At 39.6% G+C, this 13,083-nt stretch overlaps 2 long non-coding RNA genes across 2 annotated transcripts; one reads left to right on the forward strand and one right to left on the reverse strand.

Annotated features, from left to right (window-relative positions):
- Positions 1–3,372: 3,372 nt before the first annotated feature.
- LOC145433822 (uncharacterized) lies at positions 3,373–12,069 on the reverse strand. The gene is made up of 3 exons (XR_013913199.1): positions 11,951–12,069; positions 6,630–6,691; positions 3,373–3,501 (listed from the first exon to the last, which is right to left on the reverse strand). It is a non-coding gene; the product is annotated as an uncharacterized LOC145433822 (long non-coding RNA).
- LOC145433821 (uncharacterized) lies at positions 6,314–12,148 on the forward strand. Its single transcript, XR_013913198.1, has 3 exons — positions 6,314–6,465; positions 7,347–7,454; positions 11,971–12,148. It is a non-coding gene; the product is annotated as an uncharacterized LOC145433821 (long non-coding RNA).
- The last annotated feature ends 935 nt before the right edge of the window (positions 12,149–13,083 follow it).

The raw sequence follows: 13,083 nt of genomic DNA on the forward strand, positions 1-13,083 counted from the left end.
TTTGGTTGTATTTTATTGCGTTTAAACTGCTAGCCACTATATGCATGGCGCTGGCAGCATGAAAAATCAACACTAAACTGGCATGCACCTCGTCAATCTCAAAAATTTTACTTGCTTTGTTACCATAAGTTTGCTCGAATATTTGGTGGCTCTCTGCAGTGAGCTTGACCCGCAATTACACAACATCAACATCGAAATACACTACATGCAGGTAGTCAGCGAATGATGCTTATCAAACCAATTATTGAAATTGATATCGTTGTCTGATGCAGAAAGCTATCAGGCGTATCTTGATTTCATATGTTTATTGTATCGTAAAAAACAAATCCGTGCGATTGGAGTGATGGCTAGTGCTGTAGCTTGTTTATGGGGTGATATCGGTAGAAAGTTTAGAAAACCGTTTTACTCTCTGCTCAATATCAATATAGCAATACTCAGACGCCGAATACATTGTCCGGTCTGGCCTGGACCGTGAAGGCATAAGCTTATATTCCTTTGCAAGTCCTAGTCGAACTTGTTGGTAAAGCGACAGAAGATATTGATTTTATGGGATTATTACATCATTTGATATCCCCAGTTGATACATTTGGCCACGTTCAAAACGTCAATATGTAGGCTTCAGCATTGCGGCATTATGTGGCCCGAGTCGTCGCTAAGTATCGTGTACATCAGTGGTTAGTAACCTTGTCTCGAGCTCCCCCAGGGGCGATTTGGATTTTGAAGGTGTCGGAAATGCTCAGGGGGCGAAATGGGGGGCGCTGGGCTCAGGGGGGCGTCATGGAGGGCACTGAAGTAAAATGGTCTCGCAGTTGATGGTGTAGTAAGAACAAATGAACATATAGTAGAACAATATTTCTATATATCCTTGAGTTCTCATTACAAACTAACATTCGACAATCTGTCAAATCAAAACGCTTTTCATTGCGCTCATCGCGACATATCCACCGACGATTTTCCATGAATGCAGTGGTTTATTTTAATTCATGTAAAATGAATCTGGTGTACTTTTGGATTGTCAATTCCCCGTCAAAACACTCCTGTCACGCTAGTTACTCCAAGTCGTTTCGACAACTTCCTATCTTTTTATTGTATCGCAGTTTTGCGGTGTTTTGAAATGATGAAAATATTAATACACTGATACTTATACTAATAGCTCGGGCTATTTTCCACATAATATGTTTCGAACTAGATCTGGTATCCTGCAGTGCACTGCGTGTCGGTATCGAAAAGGCATTGTACTGTACAACTTTTGAGAATGATGCCCTTTATGCATGAAAGATGTTTTGAAGCTTTTTGGCCAAAATGATTGACCAAGTAGCCTATACTTGTATTTGAGAGCTACGAGATTATATCCTTAAAGTATTTCTTCATCGTATCATAAAGGATGATACTGCTTAGTGTTGTTACCCCCATTCATGTTACAGTTAACAGCTTGGTGCAGTAGTAAATTTAATGTGAGCAAAGCCCTACCACATTCTCAGTTGATTTAGTAGTCACACAAAGCAATAAAACAGAACCCAATACAATTATCGTCCCCGTATTGCCAATCGCAGAGGACAGTTCCGGTCTGTACATCGATCTCGAACCGCAGAAGCTATGAGCCCGTGGGCCTTACCTGATGGTTGATATAACAACCTGGTTTTGATCCCGGAAATAGCACATAAAATTATACCGTTACTTTGTCGAGTGGTCTAATAATGAGTTCCAACCCGAAACCGGATTCGACCACTTAGCTATTGATTTTTACAACAGTCCTCAAAATAGGGACGCGCCAGTCCCAGGCAATTTTTGAAATGGGGCGCTGGAGAAAAAAAAAGTTGAGAACCACTGGTGTACAGTAATATAGGCAATCACTTCTTCACTGAAATGAAGGGTTGGAATTAGCAATCTGACGTTACGTGGCGTCATGAGGTTCATGTTCGCGTTCACACAGAACCTTTCAAAAAGGTTCGCGTTCACACGAACCTGAACCTTTCAAAGGTTCACACCATCCCTAATAAGTATGTCCACTGATAAGAAATACCCAAGCGCTACATTGCGCGACCATTGTGATTTTTCTTCCGTACTCTTTTACCATTAAATCATACGATAAACAATGTTTTGAGAATATTGTTACTCACACCAGAACAGTTGCGCCAGCGATTAGATTTGTTTTGCTTGATATTTAATGCAACAATATCAATATAAATGGCTTGATACATAAGGCTGCCAAGTACCACGATATAATGCCAACAACAACAATACAATAAACAATTGTAGTAGGTCGTTTGTATTGCATTACTTGAAATGTCATGACATAGGCTGCATATACCGGCAGATACCGCAGTAAATTTAGCAGAAACAAATAATTATCTAGCTTACACTGACCTATGTTAGTTTGATATTGCATTGGATTTTTTGTTTTAGCTTTTAAATATACAAACAATTTTAAAATCGTGCATAGTTAATGTATATAAATATTCAAAGTATGTTCACTATTGAAATTATTGATTGACTAATATCGATTTCACTATATTTTACAAACTTTGCAAATACTATTATTAATATGATACGTGGCCAGTTAGCGCAGTGGTATAATCCGCGGCTGCAACACCAATGGGTGCGGATTCGAGTCCGACCGAGGTCGAATTCCGAATTCCGATACTTACGTGTTGGAGGTTTACCTAGGCTCCTCCTCGCCACCTCATCCGCGTCAGCGGTGTGTTACAAAAGCCTAGAGGTGGGTCGTGCTATAAGTCGGCAGTTACGGAAAAATAAGAAGAATATATATCGGCCTGGTGTAAATGACTATAGTAGTCGACAAATACCATGAATACCCCAAAACAAACAAACAAACCAATATGATACGAAATAATTTGAAGTGCATTTGGAAGTACAATCAGGAGATCAATACGACCGAGACACATAGGTAAAATTATTATTATTATTAATGGCACATTTACAGTGGCGCTTATCGCCTTTTTCAGGCTTTGTGCGCCACGACACGAAAATTTGTAATGTTCATAATTCTTTGCCTTTCGTATTGTTGAGGACGACTTTCACTCTTTCTCTCACTCAGACGGTCTCTCTCGCTCCCATGCGTCCCCATCGTTGTCATTGCTACCGACTTCTAGCACGGCTCAATCTGGGCATATCAATGCACTGCAACTGCAGTGAGGTCGGCGATGAGGAGCCCAGAGAAACCTCCGACACATAGAAGTTGGTCCAAACCGGGATTCCGACCACTGCCATTGGTGTCGTGACGCTGGTGCTTAACCAACTGCGCCACTCGCTTCCCCACATAGGTAAAATGGTATTCTAAGTATGGCACACAAAATTGAGTTTCCATGCATTTGTACATTTTAAAGCAAAACCAACAATAGCAGGCAATACTAAAAGGGTGAATATATTTAACACGCTTCTTTACAGTTAGGCACCTTTCCAACGAATCTTTGCAGCACTATTGAGGGCAGCCAATATCTCAGTCGATCTGTTGGCAGTTACGCACGGTGCAATCAGTTCCTACAAACCGTGAAAATAATTTCAGCGACGGAGAATATTGGTAAATGATATCATTTGATTAACTAATTACTACTAAAGTCTCACATTATTCGGAGGTGGCATAACATTGCCATATCAGGTTTACATTTTGACGGCAGTCAATCGGAACAATCGGACAATCGGAAATGTGGATGGCTATATTTGGAATTTGAGCTTGTGATTGGGAACGTCCAAGGGAGTTCATTTCTTGCCATGCCTTTCCAAGTCCCGAGTTCCTACACTTCCTAGATACGTCGCTGTCATGCCATGACATGAGCATTTTAAGCTACCACATATACAGGGATTCTGATCGTCCGGAAAATTTACAAAACGGTTGCAACTATACCGATTATTCATATTAGGATTGAAAATTTGGATTGAAAATTTACCAGAGACCAATATCTAACTAACTAAAATTATATGCTCCTGGGCACTATAAGTTAATCATCAGCGAAAATCACAGCAGCGAAATATTCAGGAAAACCATCGGCGAGAATTATGGTTTCTGTACTATTTTGAACCGTGAAAGGCTGCAAACCCAGCTTGGCTGTATCGCAGGATACGAAACATGTAGCACAAAGCTACCTTAATGGAAATGGCGGCATGTATATGAAGTCGTAATTAACCCACATCATTTTCACAAAGTTCAATAATGAAATACAAAGTTGTCTATTTTAATGTGGTGTAGAATGGTCAATGTTATTTGTGGTCGCATAAAGTGTACATGCTTGATCTTTCCATGCCATTTACACAAAGCTGAATACTCGACCCGAGTCGGGTGCACCCTGGTAATCGATTTCGCCCTGCCCTAATGTCGAGTCAAATCGGAAGCAAGAATAACATTAGCAACTTCATTGAACGTATCAAGATTGTCGTTAATGATCTCAGGAATGGTTTGTGAATGAATAATTAAGTCTGGTTTATGTACAGTGCACATGGTTTTCCAATATTAAACCAGATGCACGCATCTCTCCAGAAACTAAAACGGCAACAAAAACCAATACAATCGCCGCGGTGGAATTAAATCATCTATGTAAACCTGAATCAAACCCTGTCGATTTAGGATGGTTATGCGTCATTCGGCGTAATGTATACTCTCGATCACACGAACCCCGACAAGCTTCTTCGCATATGTTGCCTATTTCTTCATTAGCAATACGAAGTGAATAAGTATGTTAGAAGAGGTTTTCCTACCGTACGTACCATAGCTTATGTATAGTTGCAAATCCTAACATCCATCGAACAGCTATGCAGTCCTACTCATTATGATGATGTCATTGGTTTATTTCCTAATCACCAGCCTCGAAAGTACACTAATCCAGATGAACATGATGTTATCATCATAAAATATGAATAAGCAATTCAGCACCTATAAGTATTCTGATGTTAAGTTTGAATTATTTACCTAATTTGTTTTCCGTGCTACTTAGTTGGCGACAATATTGTCTTATACTAATATCAACTCGGCCGGCTCGGCAATTTAATTATAGACCTGTATAGCCTACCTGATTGCTGTTGAGTGGGTGACGGCAAATTAAAAAAAAAAACTCTACAACGTAAAGTCCACGTAAGCGCGATAAAGTATAGACGAAGAAGTTATATATACCTCGATTAAAAGGAGACATTTTCTCACCAGGCAATTATTTGGGTTGAGGGTTTGGAACGGTTCGTTAGGAAATAATATCGTAATGCTTGGGGCATATATCACTTGTGATGTAGTATAAGGAGTAGAGGGCCGTATCATATATGCTATATAGTTCTAACCAAATGTATATTTTTATTGGGTGCAATAAATTGAAAATTTAAAGATTCTAATTGTTTTGGTGTTCATGGTGTTTCTATTACTATTGTCATTTTACACCAGACCGGTACTCCTTATTATGATTCCAGATGCACCAACTTCTAGCACGGCCCACTTTCATGCTAGGCATTTGTAAGACACCGTTTACCCGGATCATATGGCGAGTATATGAGCTTAGATAAACCGGCAATACTTCGGTTGTAATTCTGGAGTCGACCTTGGTCGGACTTGGATTCGCAACCATTGGTGTTGCAGCTGTGGAACGTACCATGTTATCTCGCGACTTTTAAATATAATGTCCAGAGAATAACAATATTCGGAACCTTACCAGTTACTCGGACATGTGGTACTATGTACACCAGGGTCACTATTATTCGCATTCCAGCACCGCGAGGTCTTTTAAGTGGCCATGGAGATGACATGCAAATACATTGCCATCCCACAAAAAAGAAGTTATACTATAACCCGTCCGACAATACATTTTGTGTCGCAATGTATTTGTCATTGACTACGGCGAATACAATGTAATAGCTAGAAGCGCATTGTTTCTACACTTGGAATGGGACTTCCTGATCTCATTTTTGACACATCTACTTCAATATTCGAGAAGCAGTCCTTAATATTCAGCTTTCATGGTCTCTGCGTGGCCGCGAAGTATCGTATTTCGCTTTCGTAATCGTGTTTAAAAGTACATTTGAAATAATTACCTGCTCCACACTACAGGGAGGTAGGCTATTATGACACCAATCTCATTCCAAATTTTTCTAACATGTTCGCAAAAGATGTATATCCTATATTTATGAATGCATCAAGGGATGTCGCAAAATAGTTGTTTTTCGGAAGCAGGTATCAATGCAATGATAGCAGATATCAATGATTACACTTTATTCCGATGAAGTAAGAGTATAGCTCTTATTTCCTGTTCCTTCGTTTCATGTGCTTTCATGGGGTGGGTTAAAAGAGAATAATTGTAATTTTATCAACTACATTTTAGGAAATTACAGTGTTATATATTAAACATTGTTCAGATCGTTCAGAGTCGCACGCCGCAATGCAGTCGTCCGTCACACTGTTTGTGTGTGTTTTGCTTTCACTTGAGCTCATAACTCGATCTGCGGGCTCAGTTGATGTGTCGACTCATTCAAGTGAGTACCGAATTTCATCAATTGGATGTCAAGCATGAGGTATTACATACCGATATATGTCAGATCAAACGGAAGGACGTTTTACGACCTATTTATACTTTTAAGTGTATTGTTTAATACGTTATATTTCTATGGAATGTTGATGTTCTATAACGTTAACTTACCTCTGCCCGTGGCGCAAAAAGTCTTTAGATGTGGTAAGCCTCACTCATCACGCTCTTTGTATCTATAACAATAACCATGGATATCAGAACTAAACAACCAACATCCTACATACGATATTTAGGATCTTAAGATTCCAACGATTATGAAATGTTATGTGGAGCATTGTAGTTATATGTATTTCGTAAAGTCCATGCAGTTTGCGACACCTTTCCAGAGTCCATATCCATATCGTGCTGACTATTCTAGGGATTTTGGGTAATTATTGGTTACATGGCTACTTGATGCATTTCAGTAATTTTATCCAATGTTTTTAGAGAGCAGAAAATTTTGAAAAATATGGAAAATCGGCCATATCTTTAATAATTAACTGTTAACTTATTTCAAAATAGAAAGTATATTAGATTGGTGATTTGTTTGATCTTATTTCATATAAAAAAATATGGCGCCATGATGCCAGTGTGAAATTCGTAATGATTTACAGAAGACCCGCGGGTGAATTACAAAAAACATGGGCAACAATTGATTTTACACCGCGTCAAACTTCAATCTCCGATTGCATGTCCAACACCCACGTCAAGTATTTTCAACACACGCCATCTTGACAGTTCGACAGCTGTATATGGAAAATAATAGCAATAGATATAGATGGAATATTATATACCAGATGATATTTGTTTTAATAAAATATTTTGAATTGAATTTTTTTTCGTTCCCAGCGATGATGGCGATTCGTTTGATTTCCAAGCGATGTTATATGACTTTTTGCTTGGCGGGAAAAAAAATGTTGAACTGCAAAGCTGTACGATCGAAATCAAGGCGACGAAGTGAGAACACAAATTTCTTTTAAGATTCTCATATTATAGACTAGGGTTGCCATATTTTTGTGTAGCAAATTCCGGACACTCTTTAGCGCCTCCTAGCGGATTTTAAAATGAGGTGAAACACATTGGCCGTCAATATGACGTCACACTATCAAAGCATTGCCCATCGACTGTATACACAATACAGGAATGAAGTGGAACATAGGTCATGAATTGGGCAATCTGTAATGTGAGCTCTGGTGATTGCTACTTGCTAGGGTTAGCAATAGATTCCTCTACGGGCCGGATGAAATCATCTGGCGGGCCGTGTCTGCCCTGTCAGGATTGTGTATGACAGCCCTGCTATGCAGTTACGTCGGTGCGGCTTTCTGTTTATGTGCTTTAATCAGGTCCGAAACAACATCCCCCCCCCCAAAGCACTGATCTTGGGCCCACCATAGGGTAGTCGATGTAACTTGTTGGGCATTTACTATATGCTGTTATATTTTATGTATGAATTCTGTCAATAATATTGATTCTTCGATATATTAGGCTGCTCTAAAATGCACCAGCAGGTTGCACATCCGGTGATTTCCAACCTCTTATTTATACTCGCGACCTCATTTCCCACTTGAAAATGTTCCGTGGCAAAGCTCAAAACTTGATAAGCTGATTACTAAAAAAATTCAGCTTGCCCAAACTTACACACGGCATAGGAAGCTGATTACGTTCAACATCATCGCGATCTCCAGATAAAGGCGGGCGACCCCACAAGATTTGGAGCCACTCTATGTGATTGAAGCATCTAATCGGCCTTAACCAACTCTAGGAATATACTTATAATTGCGATTACAATCAGACTTATTTCAGTAAATGATGGTTATTCATATTTATTTTGATTGCATTTTTGGCGAGGGTGGTGCCTGAAGCCCATACTAATATCCTCATACGTTGCAAACTCGCGCGCGGCGCGAAGAACAATTTTGAATAGCATAAACCTGCTTGAAAATAATATTGTTTATGTTGATTTACGAAAAACTTTTGAGCCTGCTTCAAGCCTTCAAAATTCCGGACATTTAGGTATATTTTAGAAATTCCTCCCGGACGCAGATTTTTCAGTGAAATTCCGGACATGTCCGGGAAATTCCGGACGTATGGCAACCCTATTATAGACACATTTTCATGGCATTTGGATGGGCTTCATTGCCGTCTCGTCGAACCGACTCACCAGTTTTCGACAAAGAGTAAATAACAATTTGCTTCAAATCATCTTGAGCTATAATCCAGAAGTCACCAACATTTTTGAAACCAAGAGCTACTTCTTGGGTACTGATTAATGCGGCGGGCTACCAGATACTCCCGTCGTTTATACGTGCTCAGTTGGATTTCTTCACTTGTGCAATCAGAACACTGGGTAGGGTTTCCACCCCTTACCAAGAACAGAAAACTCTCACTCTCCGTGAATAACGCTTGCATCTCCGGGCTCAATTGCGTTGCTGTACTGCAATATCAACTAGATTGTCGTTAAGCCTCCTTGTCGGCGAAGACGAGAAACGCCCGGGAAGAAACCGCGTTCGTATGTTCCTTAGGGTTGAATGACCCATGTTCAACTGCTGCTCATATGAAACGCTTCTCCGCTTCGACTTCCAAATCTGTCATTTGAGTATTTGCTACTGCGATCGCTGCCACTCATTTGGATCTCGCGGGCTACTGGTAGCCCGCGGGCACCGCTTCGGTGACCTCTGCTTCAGTCCGCTCTACAGTGTTGCTTGGAGACGGCTTGAACTGTACCGGTCAGTGTTGGGATCAAGTCTCTACATTGGAGTCACAAGTCATTTTTACTCTAGTCAATACAAGAAAAGTCACTCGAAGTTTGAAGGTGACTCCAGTCAAGTCAAGTCACTTTCATTTCGGAAGTGACGCGAGTCAAGTCAAGTCAGGTCTATGGTCGAATTTTGAAAGTACGAGACATTTTACAAGACATTGCATTTTTCAAGGTGATAGAAGTGCAGATTGGCTTGCTACTAATTCTAAATCGTGAAGTGAATATCGAGTTGATTATGCCGTCAAATGGGCGTTGTATGCCTCTCACATACGTTCGACTGCTAAACTACCTCGGTAATTGTCAGCCAAATAGATGATGGAATAGTAAAGCTCGGAAACAACCCAATCCACTTGCGCGTGTCGATCATCGTTGGAGTGAATGAAATCAGGGCTTGACTCGAGTTTCTTCGCCAGAATTACATTAGTTGACTTTCCCACGTTCCTACGCGCAAGCATCATTTGGAATGAAATGTTGTTTTTGAATTAAACCGTAGTGTAAGTCTGAAGTTGTTTCTGGTTTGGTGTAACGCGGGAGCAAATTCACTCCCGTAATCCATGTGATACGGGGGGTTAATATACACATTTTTGTAACTAAAAGCACGTCACCCGGAACAAACTTGACGAGCCAATTTCAAGTCATCAAGTAGGCCTAATCGGCGTCGAATAAATCGCTATATCTTGTACATGCTCGGATTAGTCGTCATATTAAGGTGTGGTCTGCGAGAGTAATTAGTCATGCGATGATTGTGCTTTGCCGGTTGCCGGTGACACGTTAGTGTGAACTCGATTCGAGAGTTCAATTGCAAATTTCTAACCGTGTAGTGTAGGGGTGTCAAACTCAACATGCGTCAGGGACCGGATTCAAACCTTCAAATCGTTCGCAAGCCGGACAAGCCAAATTATTCCAAAAGGTTACCTTACAATCCATTCCATTGTTTTTCACTTGAATACTTTGTTATTACGCCTGGATTCTATTCTAGTAATAACACCTTTATTCGCAACAATGGAATTGGCAAAAAATACGATGATTGGCCGGTTGAATACAGTTACAAACCGCTAAAACGACGATATAAGATGGCATGTTTCTATATTCTCTTTGTTCAGTCGTAATCTGGCGTTAGCCCTGCTGGGTATGCGTTGTGAGCAATATGAACGCGGACGCTGCAATTTGGTCCATCAGTATTATATCGCGATTCGGACAGACATGCATACCATATTTTTGTGGGTATTTCATTATCCATGGTAACCTTTATATAACGGTGCGGGAATGGGGTTTTCGCTTCTGTAGAGAACTAAACTTTTCGGTCCAATTTTTCATAAGCCTGCTTATTCATCGCAAATGCGTGTCAGGAAGCCTGGTATTCTAACCATGATGTCTATAGATGGAATATACTGGAGACCGACCGATTATAGGTTCGCCGATAATATCGAGACGATATCACACTTTGAAAGAATTATCGGTATCGGCCATTGAAGCTGAAAAATCATCGGCAATTTTCGTGGCGTCACAACATGGCGGTAGGAAGTCAAATAACTATAATATTTGACCGCTATACTGAGAATATTGATATATATCACATAGCTTACACTTAACATGTGTCTAGATGTAGCCTTTCTAGTTTATTTCATGTTCAAGTACAACCATAACCATATGGCTGTAAAGATGTTCAAATAAATGCTCTGAAGCTTTGAAAATGTGCTAATGTACATCAAACTTCTTTTGAATATCCGCTGAATGTATTGGAGTTCTCGGTCAAGGTGTGAGATATCGGTTTTATCGGTATCGACTCAAAAATTCAATATTGGTCGGGCTCTAAAATATACCAAAGATTATTTGCTGCTATCTTTGCGCTTGAATGTCCTGCAGCGATAAAGTGCCGTAAAATCTTAATGGAAGTCGGATATGTCCGTTGTAGATGTCCCTGGCACTAACATAATAACAGAAAGGGAAGTGAAATTGATGGATCAAATTTACCAGAAGTGCAAAGAGACATAATATATATGAAGATTAAATTTGTAGCAAAGAATGCCTTTGAATTGTAAATTTTTCCTATATTTGGACCAGTATGTCGAAAATTGAAGTTAGTTTGTGCTGGATATTTTTTTCGATTTGAACAAAATGATTACAATTTTAATAATTTATACCAAAATGTTCATTAATTTCAGCTACAGGTGAATTTTTTTTTCAAGTCATAACCCTAATGAACATACTCGACATTATAGTTGCCGTCGGGGATTGTTTAATGAAAGTATTTCTTACTAAACATTTTTTTAGAAATGTGCTGGATAATACAAGCATCTTCCCAATTTGCTCATAATCGCTTCGCGGGCCGGATGAAATCGTCTGACGGGTCGTATGTTTGACACCCCTGCTGTAGTGCCATTTTCTTGCGTGAACTATTAGGAAAGAAACAACGCGAAAACAATACACACATTGTTAATACGCAATAAAACCCATCAACTTATAATCAGGTTAAACCTCTCTAGCAATATGGCGAAACACATATGCAATCGATAAAGAGCCGCAATAAAAGGCTGAAAGAGCCGCAGTTTTCCGACTTCTGCACTAGAAGTTCGCAGCCTTGCAGACAGTCGATGCCTTATATTTTTGCAGCCATAAGCTCGGAAATGGATACTGTGGAATCATGTCATATAGTTTGTGTACTTTATAGAAAATATGAAATTGAAATATTTACCAATTGTGTAATCTCAACAGTTTGTTCCATCTGCTCCCTCGTCTTCTGTACAAGAACGCACGTCAATTCTCCGTTTGCTTGGATGCGTTATGGATGATCTTCACCATATTAAAGTGCTGTCGGATCACATCTATATCAAGAAATGAATAATGATATCTCAAACAAAGAGCTAATAAATCGGGACAGCTAAAATACGAATATATCGCTTGGACCAGCAAATGAGCAAGACAGTATACAGCAGGAATATTTTATCAAACGCTAAGGATTTAAAAACTCGTAATTTGATGTACCTTTGATACTGTTTTCGTTATATTCGCACGACTCGAACCAAGTCATATGACTCGAGACTCACACCGACATTTCATTGTAATTTTGAAGAATAGTAAAGTAGCCACACTATTGGGATTTCGTCGATTGGTACTGGTACTTGAAAATGCGACCATAAACTGCTAAAAGTGAGGAAAATTTGTATATTATAAATGCAAACAATTCGATATCACCAAACAGAGTTATAAAAAGTGGGTTGAACAAGACTTTAACAGGAAACTGAGCAGTCAACATGATGGCTTGGACTAGGACTCAAGTTATAATACCATGATTCGGGCTCAGCCCTCTGATCCCTGACTTGGACTCGGACTTGACAATCGCTGGTGAATTGAAAATGACTCGACTTGACTCGAGTCAAAACTATAAAAGTGAGATTGACTTGTGATTCGGAGCCTTGTGACTTGGTTACAAACATGACATCTAAGACAGTCCTGTAATATCAAAACATCTTAATTCAACTAGCTAGCCACAAGCATTTATTAAAGGAATTATGACTTACTTTGCACCATGTTTGCATACAATATGCAACAACGGTCTACTCAATTTTATAAATAAATCATGTGACAATTTGGACTGGAGAAGTGGACATCATGTTATCTGTTTTTACATCAGTCAGTGAAAAGCCTGGCATTGCATTCTAACAACTAGTACACTCGGAGGTGGTCAGTAACGAACTACTTCTACTTTATCGAAGTACTCAAGTAGTTTACCTGTACCTCTGGTACTTACTCAAGTAGATCTGATTTTTTCTACTTCTACTTCTACTTCGTGATATTTTGCGATCTACTTACTTACTTTTCGCTATT

Source organism: Botryllus schlosseri, chromosome 2 (assembly GCF_051294905.1).
Source record: "Botryllus schlosseri isolate E-star chromosome 2, Bs_hap1, whole genome shotgun sequence".
NCBI lineage: Eukaryota > Metazoa > Chordata > Ascidiacea > Stolidobranchia > Styelidae > Botryllus > Botryllus schlosseri.